The sequence below is a fragment of the Humulus lupulus genome, chromosome 9 (genome assembly GCF_963169125.1).
Source record: "Humulus lupulus chromosome 9, drHumLupu1.1, whole genome shotgun sequence".
Lineage (NCBI taxonomy): Eukaryota > Viridiplantae > Streptophyta > Magnoliopsida > Rosales > Cannabaceae > Humulus > Humulus lupulus.
The window spans coordinates 175223519-175238765 of record NC_084801.1 but is presented as its reverse complement, the minus strand read 5'-3'; positions in this window follow the sequence as shown (position 1 = coordinate 175238765).

Genomic DNA, 15247 nt, shown 5'->3' with positions numbered 1-15247 from the left:
GGAGGTAGTTGTACTAACGTTGCTAGTTCTTCCATGGTTGAGAAGCTGGGGCTCCCAACACTTAGACATCCTCGTCCATACAAGTTGCAATGGTTGAATGATAGTGGTGAAGTGAGGGTTACAAAGCAGGTTGTTGTATCATTTCGAATTGGCAAGTACGAGGATGAAGTCTTGTGCGATGTGGTTCCAATGCATACTGGACATCTCCTTCTAGGAAGACCTTGGCAATTTGATCGGCGGGTGCAGCATGATGGCTTCACCAACAAGTACTCATTCACGTTCCGACAACGAACAATCACTTTAGCTCCATTGACACCAAAACAAGTATATGAAGATCAAGTGAGGTTGCAAAAATTAAGTGATCAAAAAAAATTGAGTGAGCAAAAGAAAGAGAAAGAGAGTGAAAAGATGAATGAGAGTGAAAAGATGAATGAGAGTGAGGGCAAAATAGAATCAAGTGGGCAAGATCAGAGAGAAAAGAGAGAGAAGAGTTCAGCCAAAGAAGGAAAATCAGAGAGAAAACAAAGAAATTTTTATGCAAAAACAAGTGAGGTTAAGCGAGCATTGATTGCAAAACGGCCGATGATTGTACTCATGTACAAGGAGGCTCTTTTAAACACTAACCAACTTGATTCCTTGCTGCATAGTGTTGTTGTTTCTATTTTGCAGGAGTTCGAGGATGTGTTTCCCGAGGAGGTACCACATGGTTTACCACCTATCCGAGGGATTGAACATCAAATTGATTTTGTTCCCGGTGCTTCTATCCCAAACCGACCAGCATACAGGAGCAATCCGGAGGAGACGAAGGAACTTCAAAGGCAAGTTGAGGAATTGATGGTGAAAGGGCATGTGAGAGAAAGCATGAGTCCATGTGCTGTTCCAGTGATTCTAGTTCCCAAGAAGGATGGGACATGGAGAATGTGTGTTGACTGCTGAGCCATCAACAACATAACGGTAAAATATCGACACCCCATTCCTCGTTTAGATGATATGTTGGATGAGTTGCATGGTTCTTGTGTATTTTCTAAGATTTATCTTTAAAGTGGGTATCATCAAATACGAATGAAAGAAGGTGATGAATGGAAGACCGCATTTAAAACTAAACATGGATTGTATGAGTGGTTAGTCATGCCTTTTGGCTTAACAAATGCACCTAGCACTTTCATGCGCTTGATGAATCATGTTTTGCGTGCTTTCATTGGAAAATTTGTTGTTGTGTATTTTGATGATATTCGTATTTATAGCAAGAATTTGCATGATCATGCCTCACATTTGCATTCGGTTTTGGATGTTCTTCGGAAAGAGAAATTATATGCTAACCTCAAGAAATGTACTTTCTGCACCGATAAGCTTGTTTTCCTAGGTTTTGTTGTGAGTGCTACAGGTATTGAGGTTGATGAGGAGAAGATCAAAGCCATCCAAGAGTGGCCGACCCCCACCAGCGTAAGTAATGTTAGAAGTTTTCATGGACTTGCTAGCTTTTACAGGAGGTTTGTAAAGGATTTTAGCACCATCGCCACACCACTTACTGAAGTTATCAAGAAGAACATTGCCTTCAAATGGGGTGATGCACAAGAGGAGGCATTTCAGCTTATTAAACACAAGCTTACTCACGCTCCTTTACTTGCTTTACCTAACTTTTCTAACACATTTGAAGTTGAATGTGATGCTTCTGGTATTGGCATTGGCGCTGTTCTTATGCAGGATGGGAGACCACTTGCGTACTTTAGCGAGAAACTAAGTGGGGCTGCACTTAACTACCCCACCTATGACAAAGAATTATACGCATTGGTTCGAGCTTTAGAGACATGGCAGCACTATTTGTGGCCGAAGGAGTTTGTGATTCGTACGAATCATGAATCTTTGAAACATTTGAAAGGACAACATAAGCTAAACAAGAGACATGCACGCTGGGTTGAGTTCATTGAGACATTTTCTTATGTCATTCGGTATAAACAAGGTAAGGAGAATGTGGTTGTTGATGCACTTTCACGCAGGTATGCCTTAATCTCTACTCTTGATGCAAAATTACTTGGTTTTGAGCACATTAAGGAACTTTATCATGTTGACCATGACTTTGGGGAGATTTATGGTGCTTGTGAAAAATCTGCTGAGGGAAAGTTTTATAGGCAGGAGGGTTTCTTGTTTAGGGAGCATCGGTTGTGTGTACCTAATTGTTCTTTGAGAGATTTGTTAGTTCGAGAGTCCCACGGTGGAGGGTTGATGGGACATTTTGGCGTCGCTAAGACTCTAGCTATGTTACAGGAGCACTTCTATTGGCCACACATGAAACGAGATGTTGAGCGAATTTGTGGTAGGTGTGTCACTTGTAGGCAGGCTAAATCGAGAGTCCAACCAAATGGTCTTTACACCCCACTACCTATTCCTAGTTCACCCTGGGTTGATATTTCGATGGATTTTGTTTTGGGTTTACCTAGGAGTAAGCGTGGGAGGGATTCCATCTTTGTGGTTGTAGACCGGTTTTCCAAGATGGCTCACTTTATACCTTGTCATAAAACTGATGATGCTTCTAATGTTGCAGATTTGTTCTTTAGGGAGATTATGAGATTACATGGTATGCCTAGGACAATTGTGTCAGATCGGGATGCTAAGTTCTTGAGTTACTTTTGGAAGACGTTGTGGGGTAAACTTGGAACGAAACTGTTGTTTTCTACTACTTGTCATCCTCAAACTGATGGTCAAACAGAAGTAGTTAATAGAACTCTATCCACTTTGTTGAGGGCTATCATTAGTAAGAACATTAAGACTTGGGAGGATTGTTTACCACATGTTGAGTTTGCTTATAATCGTTCCATGCATTCTTCTACTAAGTTTTCACCGTTTGAAATTGTTTATGGTTTTAACCCTTTAACTCCTTTGGATTTATCACCATTACCTGTTTCTGAGCATGTGAATTTAGATGGCAAGAAGAAGGCAGAATTTGTGAAGCAATTCCATGAGAGGGCACGCCTCAACATAGAGAGGAGGACAGAGCAATACATCAAGCACGCTAATAAGGGACGTCACAAGCAGGTTTTTGAGCCCGGTGATTGGGTGTGGTTGCACATAAGGAAAGAAAGATTTCCAGCACAACGACGTTTCAAATTGCTACCTCGAGGAGATGGTGACGATTTGAGGACAAATCCTTCTCAAGAGGGGGGGAATGATGAGGACATCAAGGCTAACGACCCAATTCAAGTTCCAGTTGGTCCGGTGACAAGGGCGCGAGCTAGGAGATTCAAAGAAGAACTTAACCACTTAGTCCGCAGAATTATACAACAGGAAGAGGTCGAGTTCACTATTGAGGGTGAACAAAAGCTTGTGTTACTCATCAAAGTTGATTCAGTTTAGGGTCTTGATTCCTTGTGTTATTTTGGGCTTTTGTTATTTGGAATCAAAAGACATGTAATTTTGGGCTTTTGTTTTGGGCCTTTTCATTATGTTTATTTTAGGGTTTTATTTGTCTAAAAACCCTCCTTGTAGTTTTGGCTATATTAGGCCTTGTGGAAAACATGGAAATCAGATTATTTTGGTTAATGAAAATATTGTGAGGTTTTCTTCTTGAGTTCTTGAAGAGACTATTCGAACTTATCAAGGGATTTCCTTGTGGCGTTCAACCTGACTTATCAAACGGATATCCCATCCCCGTTTGTGGCGTCTTTCACTATACCAAGGTTCGTGCTTTGCTAAGCATAGGGTCGCGGTTTACCATTCCAATTTCGAGTGTTCTTGGGTTGTTTGTCCAGATTTGGTTCGGGTTTCGTCACACTTGTTGGCGTGGTTCGTATCACTACTCATCAAGGTTATCTCTGTCGAGGGGGCCCGCGGGATCTTCGCGTACCTCTGGCACTGTTCACACTTGTGGACGTAGTCTATACAGTCTTTCTTCATGGTGGGCCAGAAGTATCCTTGGCGCAGGATCTTCTTGGACAGACTGGGCCCGGCCGTGTGATCTCCGCAAAAACCCTCATGCACCTCATCCATGATGGCACTCAGCTCGGTTCCGGACATGCACCTGAGGTAAGGCATAGACAGCCCCCGGCGGTAGAGTTTTCCGTCAATCATGACGTACCGGTGTGCCTGGTACAGGAGTTTCCTGACTGCGGCCCGGTCGCTCGGAACTTCCCCGGTGGACAGGTATCTGATCAGCAGGCCCATCCAGGAAGCGGAGTCATCGACGGTATGGACGGTGGAGGCCCTGATGCTTGGTGTGGGGAGATGGTTGACGGGAACCAGTCCGGCCAACTCGGCCTCTGTGTCTGTCGCCAGCTTTGTCAGTGTATCCGCGAAGACATTTTGCTCCCGGGGGATCTGGCGGATGGAATGCGCTGTGAACGTTTGGAGCATTTCCCTCGCTTGAGTCACGTATGCCGCCATTCTCTCTCCCTTGATCTGATACTCCCCTAAAATTTGTCTGACGACTAGCTGGGAATCGCTGTAAATTTCCAGATTCGCTGCCCCTACCTCCCGGGCCAGGCGCAAACCGGCAAGGACAGCTTCGTGCTCCACCTCGTTGTTCGATGCTTTGAACTGGAAACGGAGGGAACTTTGTAGCTGGTGCCCCTGTGGTGACACCAAGATGATCCCGGCCCCAGCCCCATTTTCGTTCGAGGCTCCGTCCACGAAGATTTTCCACACGGGCGCCGCGGGGGCTTCGGGAATATTCTCTTCCAGGGAAATCCTGGAACATTCGACGATGAAATCGGCTAGGGCTTGTCCCTTGATGGACACCCGGAGCACGTAAGATATATCGAACTGGCTAAGCTCCATTGCCCACTTCAGGAGTCTTCCTGACGACTCGGGTCTCTGCAATACCTGCCGCAGGGGATGGTTGGTTAAGACCTTTATGGCGTGAGCCTGGAAGTAAGGTCAAAGCTTCCGGGATAAAATCAACAGGCAGAAAGTCAGCTTTTCGATCAACGGGTATCGAGACTCGGCGTCTAGTAGCCGCTTGCTCACATAGTATACCAGGAGTTGCGTCCTTTTCTCTTCTCGCACCAGCGCGGCGCTGATCGCGTGCTCGATCACGGCCAGGTATAGATACAGTGGCTCTCCTTCTACTGGTTTCGCCAGGATTGGGGCTTTGGCCAGGTGTTCTTTCTTCTTCCGGAAGGCCTCTTCGCATTCGGGCGACCACTCAAAACGCTGGCTTCCCCGAAGGACGTTGAAGAAAGGGACGCACTTGTCCGTGGCTTTAGAAACGAAACGGCTCAGGGCGGCCACTCGCCCCGTCAGGCTTTGCACATCCTTGTGCTTCTGGGGAGAGGCCATGTCGATCAGTGCCTTGATCTTATCCGGATTGGCTTCTATTCCCCGGAAGCTCACTATGAAACCCAGGAACTTCCCGGAGGCCACGCCGAAGGTGCACTTTTTAGGGTTCAGCTTCATCCCGTACTTTCGGATACTTGCGAAAGCCTCCGCCAAATCGTCTGAATGGTCCCGGGACGTCTTGGACTTGACCAGGATATCATCGATGTACACCTCCATGTTTCGCTCTAGCTGGGCTCGAAACATTCGATTGACGAGCCTTTGGTACGTTGCTCCAGCATTCTTGAGTCCGAAAGGCATCACTATGTAGCAATAGATGCCTTTGTCGGTTTGGAAACTGGTATGCTCTTGATCCGCCAGGTGCATGGAGATCTGATTGTAACCGGAGTAAGCATCCATGAAACTCAAGATCTCGTACCCAGACGTGGCATCCACCATTTGGTCGATTCGGGGGAGCGGGAAGCAGTCTTTCGGACAAGCTTTGTTGAGGTCCATGAAGTCAATGCACGTTCTCCAGGTCCCGTTTAGTTTCAGCACCAAGACGGGATTGGCCAACCATATGGGGTACACAGCCTCATGTATAAAGTTGATGGAAGACAACTTCTCCACCTCCAGCTTGAGGGCCCCGGCCCTCTCCGTCCCCAAAGGTCTGGGCTTCTGGCAGACCGGGGTCGCGTTTGGGTCGATACTTAATGCGTGGCAGATGATATTGCAGTCGATCCCGGTCATGTCAGAGTGGGACCAGGCCAGGAGGTCCTGGTTCTTTTGTACTTGGGTGATGATGGCGGCCCGAATATTTGCTGGCAGGCTCTTTCCTACCTGGATGGTCCTGGCCGGGTCGGTTTCGCTGATGCATACCTCTTCTATTTCGTCCATTGGCTCCAGGACGCGATCGTCTCCTATCCGCGGGTCCAGATCATCCTCTTCCTGGACCACTTGCTCAGCAGGGCGGAGGGCTGGTTCGATGGGCTCCTCCCGAACCATGTATATGGGCCGGGCAGAGACATGGTAACACTTTCGGGCTCTCTTTTGGTCTCCCCGGATGGTTCCTACCCCTCCATTGTCGCATGGGAACTTCATGCAAAGGTGGCGGATGGAGGTGATGGCCCCGAACTCGACCAGCGCGGGCCGGCCAAAGATGACATTGTAAGCGGTGGGGCAATCCACCACAACAAAGGTGCAGAATTTGAACGAGTGCTGCAATTCACTCCCCAGCGTAACCGGCAGCTGGATCTTTCCCATGGGGAGAAGCGCATCTCCATTGAAGCTGTAAATTTGGGTCGGGCAGGATGCCAGATCTGCCTCCGTCAAGCCAATGGCGGGGAAGGCAGCTTTGAACAACAGGTTGACGGAGCTTCCGTCATCCACCAGCACGCGGGACACCAATTTGTTGGCGATTTGTGCATCTATGACCAGCGGGTCATGGTGCGGGAAATGGACGTTGCGGGCGTCGTCCTCCGTGAAGGTGATGGGGAGGTCCATCCGTTTAGGGCGCTGAGCCGGAGCTTAGACCAGGGCGCAAACTTCCTGGTCGTGGTCCAGCTCGCTCAGATAGCGCTTTTGGTCACTCCTCGAAGGTCCTCCTAGGTGAGGTCCGCCCGAGATGGTCGCCACATGTCCGTCCACTCGAGGGGGTGCTTCCACGGAGGGATAGGGCATTCCGGGGCAGGAAATCTTCGACGCGAGGGCTCCCTGAGGGGCCTGCGCTGGTGGTCCCTGTGCATACCCTCCCTGGGGTGGGAATGTCCGAGTCGTCATCGGGGCCGTGGATTGCCCGGGGCTTGATGACACGCCCGGGACTCCCACGGGCATTCTCACCCACTGGTGGAGGTGCCCCAGCTTGATGAGATTTTCAATCTCATCTTTGAGTTGCCGACACTCGTCGGTGGTGTGGCCCACGTCTTTGTGATAGGCACACCATTTACTGGTGTCTCTCAGATTCCTTCCCCCCTTAAACATGGGGCTAGGCTTCCAGTAGTGGACCGCTCTTTCTGTCGCCAGATAGATATTTTCCCGGGTGTCCACTAAGTTGGTGTATTCCGAATATTGGGGCTCGCAGCCCCTCTTCCCCTTTTTGGCCAGCTCGGGCCGGTTCTGGCCTTTGCCCGATCGCTTCCCCCGGGAGGGAATCACGCTGGCCTCAGTTAATCCCATTTGTGACTCCTGGGCCACGACAGGGGCCATGCTGTGTCCTGCCAGCGCAACGCCAGAACCGGAGAAGTGGGTTGACTGGGCGGGGGCGTACCACGAAGTGGCAGGGCCGTATACCGTAGGGGTGTAACTGATGTCGGGCGTGACGGCCGACCCCGGGACTATGGGGGGCGTGGTGTAGGACTGCGCCGGGAACTGTCCCGCACATCCCGGAATCGTCTGGGAGATGGGGTGAGGAGCTGGGGCCATCCGAAGGCCTGGATCTGAGCTTCCTCCCAGTTGATGAATCCTTGGGCCCTCCTGATGAATTCCTCCAAGGGGGTAGCTTTGCTGCGCTGCATGTCATCCCAAAGGGGGGACCCGGCCCGGATCCCGGACTGCAGTGCCACCAGGCGCTGTCCATCATCGACTTTTGTCTTGGAGGCTTCCTCAGTAAAGCGCTGGATGTAGGCTCTCAATGTCTCCGCAGGTAGTTGCTTAATATTGGCGAGGGCGCTGATTTGCATGTCCATCCTCATGGCGGCCACGAACTGCTTTCGGAACGCTGACTGCAGCCTGGACGAGGATTGGATGGATCCCGGTTTAAGTCTCTTCCACCACTCTTCGGCGGGACCGCCCAAAGTGATGGAGAAGCAGAGGCATTTGCCGTCGTCACTGACGTGAGCCACTGTCATGATTCGGTTGTACCAGGACAGATGATCCCTAGGATCGGTATTTCCAGTATAGGCGGTGAGGCTCGGCATCTTGAACCCCTTGGGCAGTGCGGCGTCCAGGATGTGCCTCGCGCAAGGCTCTTTATCCTCTTCGTCGGAGTCAGTGTCCGCGCCTTCCTGCTTGCGGACCAGTCGATCAGTGACCATTTTTAATTTGGCCATCTGCTCCATGAGAAGCTTGGTCGTGCTATCCTCCAGGGGGATTCTCTCGTTCCTCCTATCGTTGATGTCGTTCCTGAGGTCGCCGTCTCGAGGGAGGATTTTTTCCTTGCGGGCTCGCTCTTTCCGAGCGTTCAGTCCATTGCGTAAATCTATCCGGGAAGTGTCGTCCCCTGAACGTAGAGTGTGACGATCCTTGCGGCGAGGTTGTTCTCGACGGTTCTTGTTGACCGAGGCACTTGGGAGCAAAGACCTTTCCCGCCCGTTCGGCCCTGAGGCACGTCGGGGCTGTCCATTCCGTGGCCGCGTCCCCTGCGGATCAATCGGGTGGCCCCGTCCTGGGACGGGGCGCACCTTCTCTTTCCTAGGTGAATGCCGTGAACGTGCCTCGGCTTTTTCGACGGGAGTGGTCTTCTCCCGGGTCTTTCGTCGTTCCTTGTCCGGGACTCCTTGAGCCGGTCTGGAGAAAGGCTCCGGGTGATGGACCGGGCTGGCACCCCTGGGGGTCCCAGTATGCTCTTGGGGAGCGGGTCGCTGCGTTTCTGGAAGCGGGCCAGCTGTAGGGCTGGCTGCTGAACCCTGCGCGACCATGAGCGCCTGTAGGGCTTGGAGAGACTCTTGCATCCGGCGATACGCCTCCGCCTGCTCAGCGATCCTGGTTTCCTGATCCAGGACTTGCTGCCTTAGTTTAGTCACCTCCAAATCCTGCTAATCGTCGCGGGGGTCCTGGGATCCGCAGCTTCGTCGTGGTACTCTTCATTTTCCTCCTCATAGTACGCTTCCTCGTTTTCCACTTCGTGCTCTGTCCCACACTCGTAGTCTTGTGACTCATCTTGGTGAGATGTCTAAGGAGGCACGTCCTCGGGCATGTCCTGAGGAATATGCTGAGAAGGCAGCGGGTCTCCGTTGCCCTGCTCAGGATTGGTAGGGTCAAAAGTGGTGTGTCGTGTGTTCACCATCGTAGTAAAGGCCTGACATTGGCGCTAGCTTCCTTCATCTCTCAATGAAAGCACCAAACTGTAAACCGAGATTTTCGGCAACTCTATTAATGAGTAATATTTACTGATAATAATAGTGAAAATAGAAGATTGACACGGGGTTTTTACGTGGTTGGGGCATTAACTAGCCTTAGACCACGAGTCTATATTATTAGAGCTTGAAGAAGCTTTTACAATGGAGTTTTCTCTCAATATCTTGAGAGAGTTTCTGTCTTTTTCGTGAATTGGAGAGAGCTTTTACAGTGCTCTGAAGCTTATATTTATAAGCTAAAGGGAATACCGGGACTAGGCCGGATCAGGCCCAGGCCCATCAGGGAAACGGATACAAGCGGCTTTTCTAGTGGAGGCCCAATACAAAAAGATACAAAATACACGAAATTCAAACTAGCTTAGGCCCAATAGGTTGACCATAGAACTACGTCTCGCCCGACAAAACGGCACTCTGGGTCTGATCACTTCGAGTCACGAGGCAGATTCAGGAGACAAGACCAGTCAGAGTACTTGGCTGCGCAGTCCTGACACATCAGCGTGCAATCTCGAGGTGACCTTTTCCACAGGAGAAAAGTGGGGACAAAGCCCGCGTGGAATGAGGCGGCTTCAGGGTCCTGGACGCTTGGCCCCTTCGACTTAGGGTGAGGTGATCCAGGTCCGTTTACCGTCGTCCCGCTCCATTTACCACAGGCCCGGAACGTATCAGGGTCCGGGACAGGACGCGTAGCCGCGATGGTCCGAGCGCTCTGGGCATCGCTCGGACTATCCTTGCTGAGGACGGACCCAGAGGGGCATCCTGGACCCCTCCAATGGGCCCAGTCTTGAGTCCTCGGTCCGTACCTGTCCCCTTGGGCACTCTCCATACCAAGAGACCTTGGGCCGGGCCCACGTGCTGAGCTGGCCCTCTGACAGCGGGCCAAGACAAAGGCCCAGAGCCCATGCAGGAAATGGGGATAACAATAACCTAAACAAAAAATCAATAAAAAATTTCATAACCTAAAAACTCAATAATAAAAAAACATAAAAATTTTCATATATTTATATTTTTAAAATTATTTAATAAATTTATTTTAACATAACTATAAATATAACAAAATAGTTAGAATTTAAAATAAAAAAGTTTAAATATATATACAAAAATATATCTAAATTTTGAAATAAATAATGATAAAAATTAAAAAAAATCATGAACATATATACTCTAATGAAATCTATACAATGTGATGGGTTAAATTAAAAAAAAAAACTAAAAAACCATAAATCTATAAAAAAAAAACTTCCATGGAAAAACTAATAAATCCTACAATGTATAGAAAAAAACGCATAAAAATGTAAAACTAACACAAAATCATGTATATTACTTATCCTAATGCAAAACCTATGATTTTTTTTCAAAATAATTAACTAAAATTCATGAAAATTAAAATTTAAAAAAAAAAACTAACCTTAAAACCCTAAAATCGCAGCCCCCTTTCGTGCTCCTTGTTTCTCTCTGTTTGCTGTCTCGAGTATGAGGAGGAAGAAGAAGGAAAATGGTTAAATATGCCAGTGGGAAACGTTGGATGTAACGTCCTACTGCCTTAGAGTCGTTACTAAATGAGTTTTAAACGTGCATTTGTTAGGAGTGTGTCCTAAAAGCATGTAATTACATTTGTTTTTTCTGTGAATAAATAAATACAATGGTTTATTATTATTGTTATATTTAGATTGTTAAATTATTGTTTGAATAATTTTGTAAATATCAAAAACATTCCATATTCATTATTGAGTATGTGATCTTTTATTAGTACGAGAGAATTAAGATCACATGAATGAATAAAAATAGTCAACAACAACAAATTAAAGTTATGGAATTCTTTAATTGGAGTTGTAAGTACAGTTTACTGAGTATCATAATGATACAAATAATCTAGATTCGGGTTATTGATGTGGTAAGACATCTCGGTAAATGTGCTTTATATAATATGATTATATATGACATGGACCAATATGAATTAAAGTCTTTATCCAAAAATCATTTAACAATAAAGACTTGTAATTCATATCATAACTGATGATCATTTATAGATCAACCTAAATCCGGAGTGTTCATGAACTCCTGTTCATGTTTATTAAATCTTTTGATTCATTCGTTAAGGTCTCTTCAAATAATGAGACTAATGACTTTTGTTTTGGAGATTTAATATCATAGATGGCTGGGAACATGTATCAACAATACAGAATCTAATATTTCCTAACGGATCGTATATTAGTTCCCTTAAGGATTAATTCTGGAACTGAATGATTTTGAGCTCAAATCTATAATTAGATTACAGATTAATTATTCACTAGTGAATTAATGGTACTTAAGGAATAAGAAGTAAATTAGAAAGGTAAAATGGTAATTCTTCCATTCTAATTTATGAACTAATTAATTAGAGGGTTGAACTATTGTAAGATGGTTATATCAATGGACGACTTAAGATAAGATTTCTGTAAAAGTATATCTATATCATAAAGAGTGCAATTCTGAATTTATAGTGGAGTAATATCATAATTAATAAATACTATTATAATTAAAGAGTTTAATTATTTAGTTTATTTATTAGAGCTTAATGTTATAGGTCCATGGTCCCCGAAATGGCTTAAACAAACACTGACAAAGGTAAATACAAAAATGGGCAAAAAGGACTTATGTGATAAGTAAAATATTTTTCTATGTATCAAACATAATTATTGTTTAATTATGTGTAATTAATTAATTAAGAATTAATTAATTATTTGATTTAACAAAAATATAATTAATTTTGAATTAATTTATTTTTGGGATTTTTGGTATTTAAATAATAATAAAAATTGGGAAAAATCACATGCCATCACTGGCATGTTGTACACGTGTAGCATAGTGCAGAGTCACTGTGCTACACGCATAAGAGACTGTGAGCAGTTTCTAGGTTCCACAATTTTAGTTATTTAAATATTAAATAAATAATGAGATATTGTAATTTGATTAAAATATTATTATTTGAATAAAAATCTGATAACTGATTAGTTATTTTCAAATTGTTTAAAATAACTAATATTTTATTTTAATATATTGGATATATTAAATATAGGATATCAATTTTACAGAATGTAACTTTTCAGGGATAGAAAAATATCTTGAAATCTCTCTCAGAGAAAGAGAACAGTGATACATACAAAAGTCACTGTTCTTTACAAAACCTAGGTCCAAACTTTATCAGATTTCATATGTTGAGAACATTTGATAAATAGATTTTGCCTATTTTTGTATAGCGAGCCCATACTCGTTCTTTGTGTGCAGAGAACATTTTGGAAGATCTTGGTGTGAGATCTCAAGGATTTAGCCATACAAAAATATAGCAGCAAGGAAGGACCTGAGGTATTTTTTCTATTCATGTCTTTGATTCAATATATATATTCATGTGAAGAAGTAGATCTAGAAATCTTATGGGATTAAATTAACAATTTGATTGTTGTTCCGCTGCGTATAATCTCTGATTTGATCAATAAAAACCAACAAATGGTACCAGAGCCATCTTCACATATATATATATATATTGAATCTGTGTGGGTTTACTTTTATGCATTTATTTATTTTGATGAATGAATGGATAGCTTAATGTGATTGAATGCATGGGAATGTTGAATCATTAATTGTATAGTGTTTTGGGGCATAGGATTTATGTAATTTTATTAGGTTTTCACACCATAAAATTGTAATTCCGATCACACAAATGTCAGTAGAAATTCAACATAATTTATCAAGTTAAGAGCTAACCTTTGCTTAGTTGAACCTCTAAGTGATGTTGAACAATTCTCCAAGTTTAAAGCTTAAATCCTAGCTTGATTTGCAAAGTCTCCCCTTGGTAAGGTTGAGAGAAAACAAGAGAGGTTTGGGTCGGTTCACAATATTCTGAAGGCTTCTTATGTTTTGTTTTATTAAACTTAGTCTCTAAGGTCACCTCAAGGCTCGGGTACCAAAAACGTCCCCAAGGGAAAAATGGTAAATTTCCCCAATATTCCCTCCTAAACATTATATCTTCAAATATATCTCCAAATATTTATTTCCATAACCCGATAACCCCATAGAACGTCCATTACCCGAAAAACCCCTCGACTCGCCCCAAGTCGGATTTTCGACCCCGTTGTGACTTTCTAGCTAATCGCTCCCTAGGACTGTCTCAGCTCGTGCAACACAGATATATCACAATTATAACAATTATCACACTTATACCCTCAATGGGCTAGAATTACAAACATGCCCCTAGTAACCAAACAGGGCCCACATGCATATTTAATTCATCCAAACATGCATTACTAATCACATATTCACACAAGTTCACATATTATAACAATAAATCATGTATTTCCCTCCAGGCACACTAATCAAGGCCCCAAGCCTTATTAGCAAATTTGGGTCGCTACAACTATCCCTTCCTTACAGAAATTTTGTCCTCGAAATTACATGAACAACTCGGGATACCCCTCCTGCATTTCTAACTCAATTTCCAATGTCGCCTCCTTAACCTTGTTGTTCCTTCACTGCACTTTCACCAAGGCGATGGTTTTGCTCCGCAATACTTTGTCCTTCCGGTCAAGAATCTGAACCGGCTTCTCTTCATATGAAAAATCCTGGTCCAGCTCCAAATTCTCATAACTCAGGACATGCGTTGAATCAGACACATACTTCTAGAGCATGGACATGTGAAACACATCATGAATCCCTGATAAGGCTGGAGGCATCACCAATCTGTAAGCTACCTCTCCAACCCGTTCCAGAATCTTGAAGGGGCCAACAAATCTAGGGATCAGCTTGCCTCGAACACCAAATCATTTCACTTCCCTCAAAGGTGAAACCTTAAGGAACACATGGTCACCAACCTGAAATTCCACGCTCCTGCGTTTCAGGTATGAGTAACTCTTCTGGCGACTCTGGGAGGCGAGCATTCGAGCTCTAATCTTTTCAACTGCCTCATTGGTCCTCTGAACCATCTCAGGACCTAAGTACCTTCTCTTACCAGTCTCATCCCAATGGATAGGTAATCTGCACTTCCTCCCATAAAGCATCTCATACGGAGCCACTCTGATTGTCGCCTAATAATTGCTATTGTATGAGAACTCAATCAAAGGAAGATATTTACTCCAACATCCCCCAAAATCTAGCACACAGGCTCGCAACATGTCCTCCAATATCTAAATCATCCTCTCAGACTGTCCATCTGTCTGAGGATGATAACGGTTCTAAACCGTAACTATGTGCCCATAGCCTTCCGCAGACTCTCCCAAAACTTGGAGGTGAAGGTGGGGTCCCTGTCGGATACTATCGACCTCGGAGCCCCATGTAGTCGAAGAATTTCCTTCACATATAAATCAGCATACTGCTCCACAGTATAGGTCGTCCTGACAGGTAAAAAGAGGGCGGACTTGGTATACATATCCACAATCACCCACACCGAGTCATGCTGTCCCACGGTCTTCGGCAAACCAACCACAAAGTCCATGGTGATATCCTCCCACTTCCACTCTGGAATCCCAAGAGGCTGCAGCAACCCTGCTGGCCTCTGATGTTTAACCTTGACTTGCTGACAAGTTAAGCACTTGGACACATAATCCACCACATCCCTCTTCATGCCCAACCACCAATACAAGGCTCTTAGATCTTGGTACATCTTCGTCGTACCTGGATGTAAGGAATAGGGAGTGGTATGAAATTCATCTAAGATCTCCCACGGGATATCAGAATCCATCGGAACACAGATTTGACCCTTGTATCTCAGTAACCCCATCTCTGAGATAGAGAAGTCCTTAGCCGCTTTGACTAAGACGTTCTCCCTGTGACCCTTCAACTGGAAATCATACTCTTGCACTTCCTTGATCCTCTCAAGGAGCGTAGACTGAAGAGTGATGTTGGCTAGCCGACCAACCACCAACTCTATACCCGCTCTAGACATCTCCTCCGCTAGC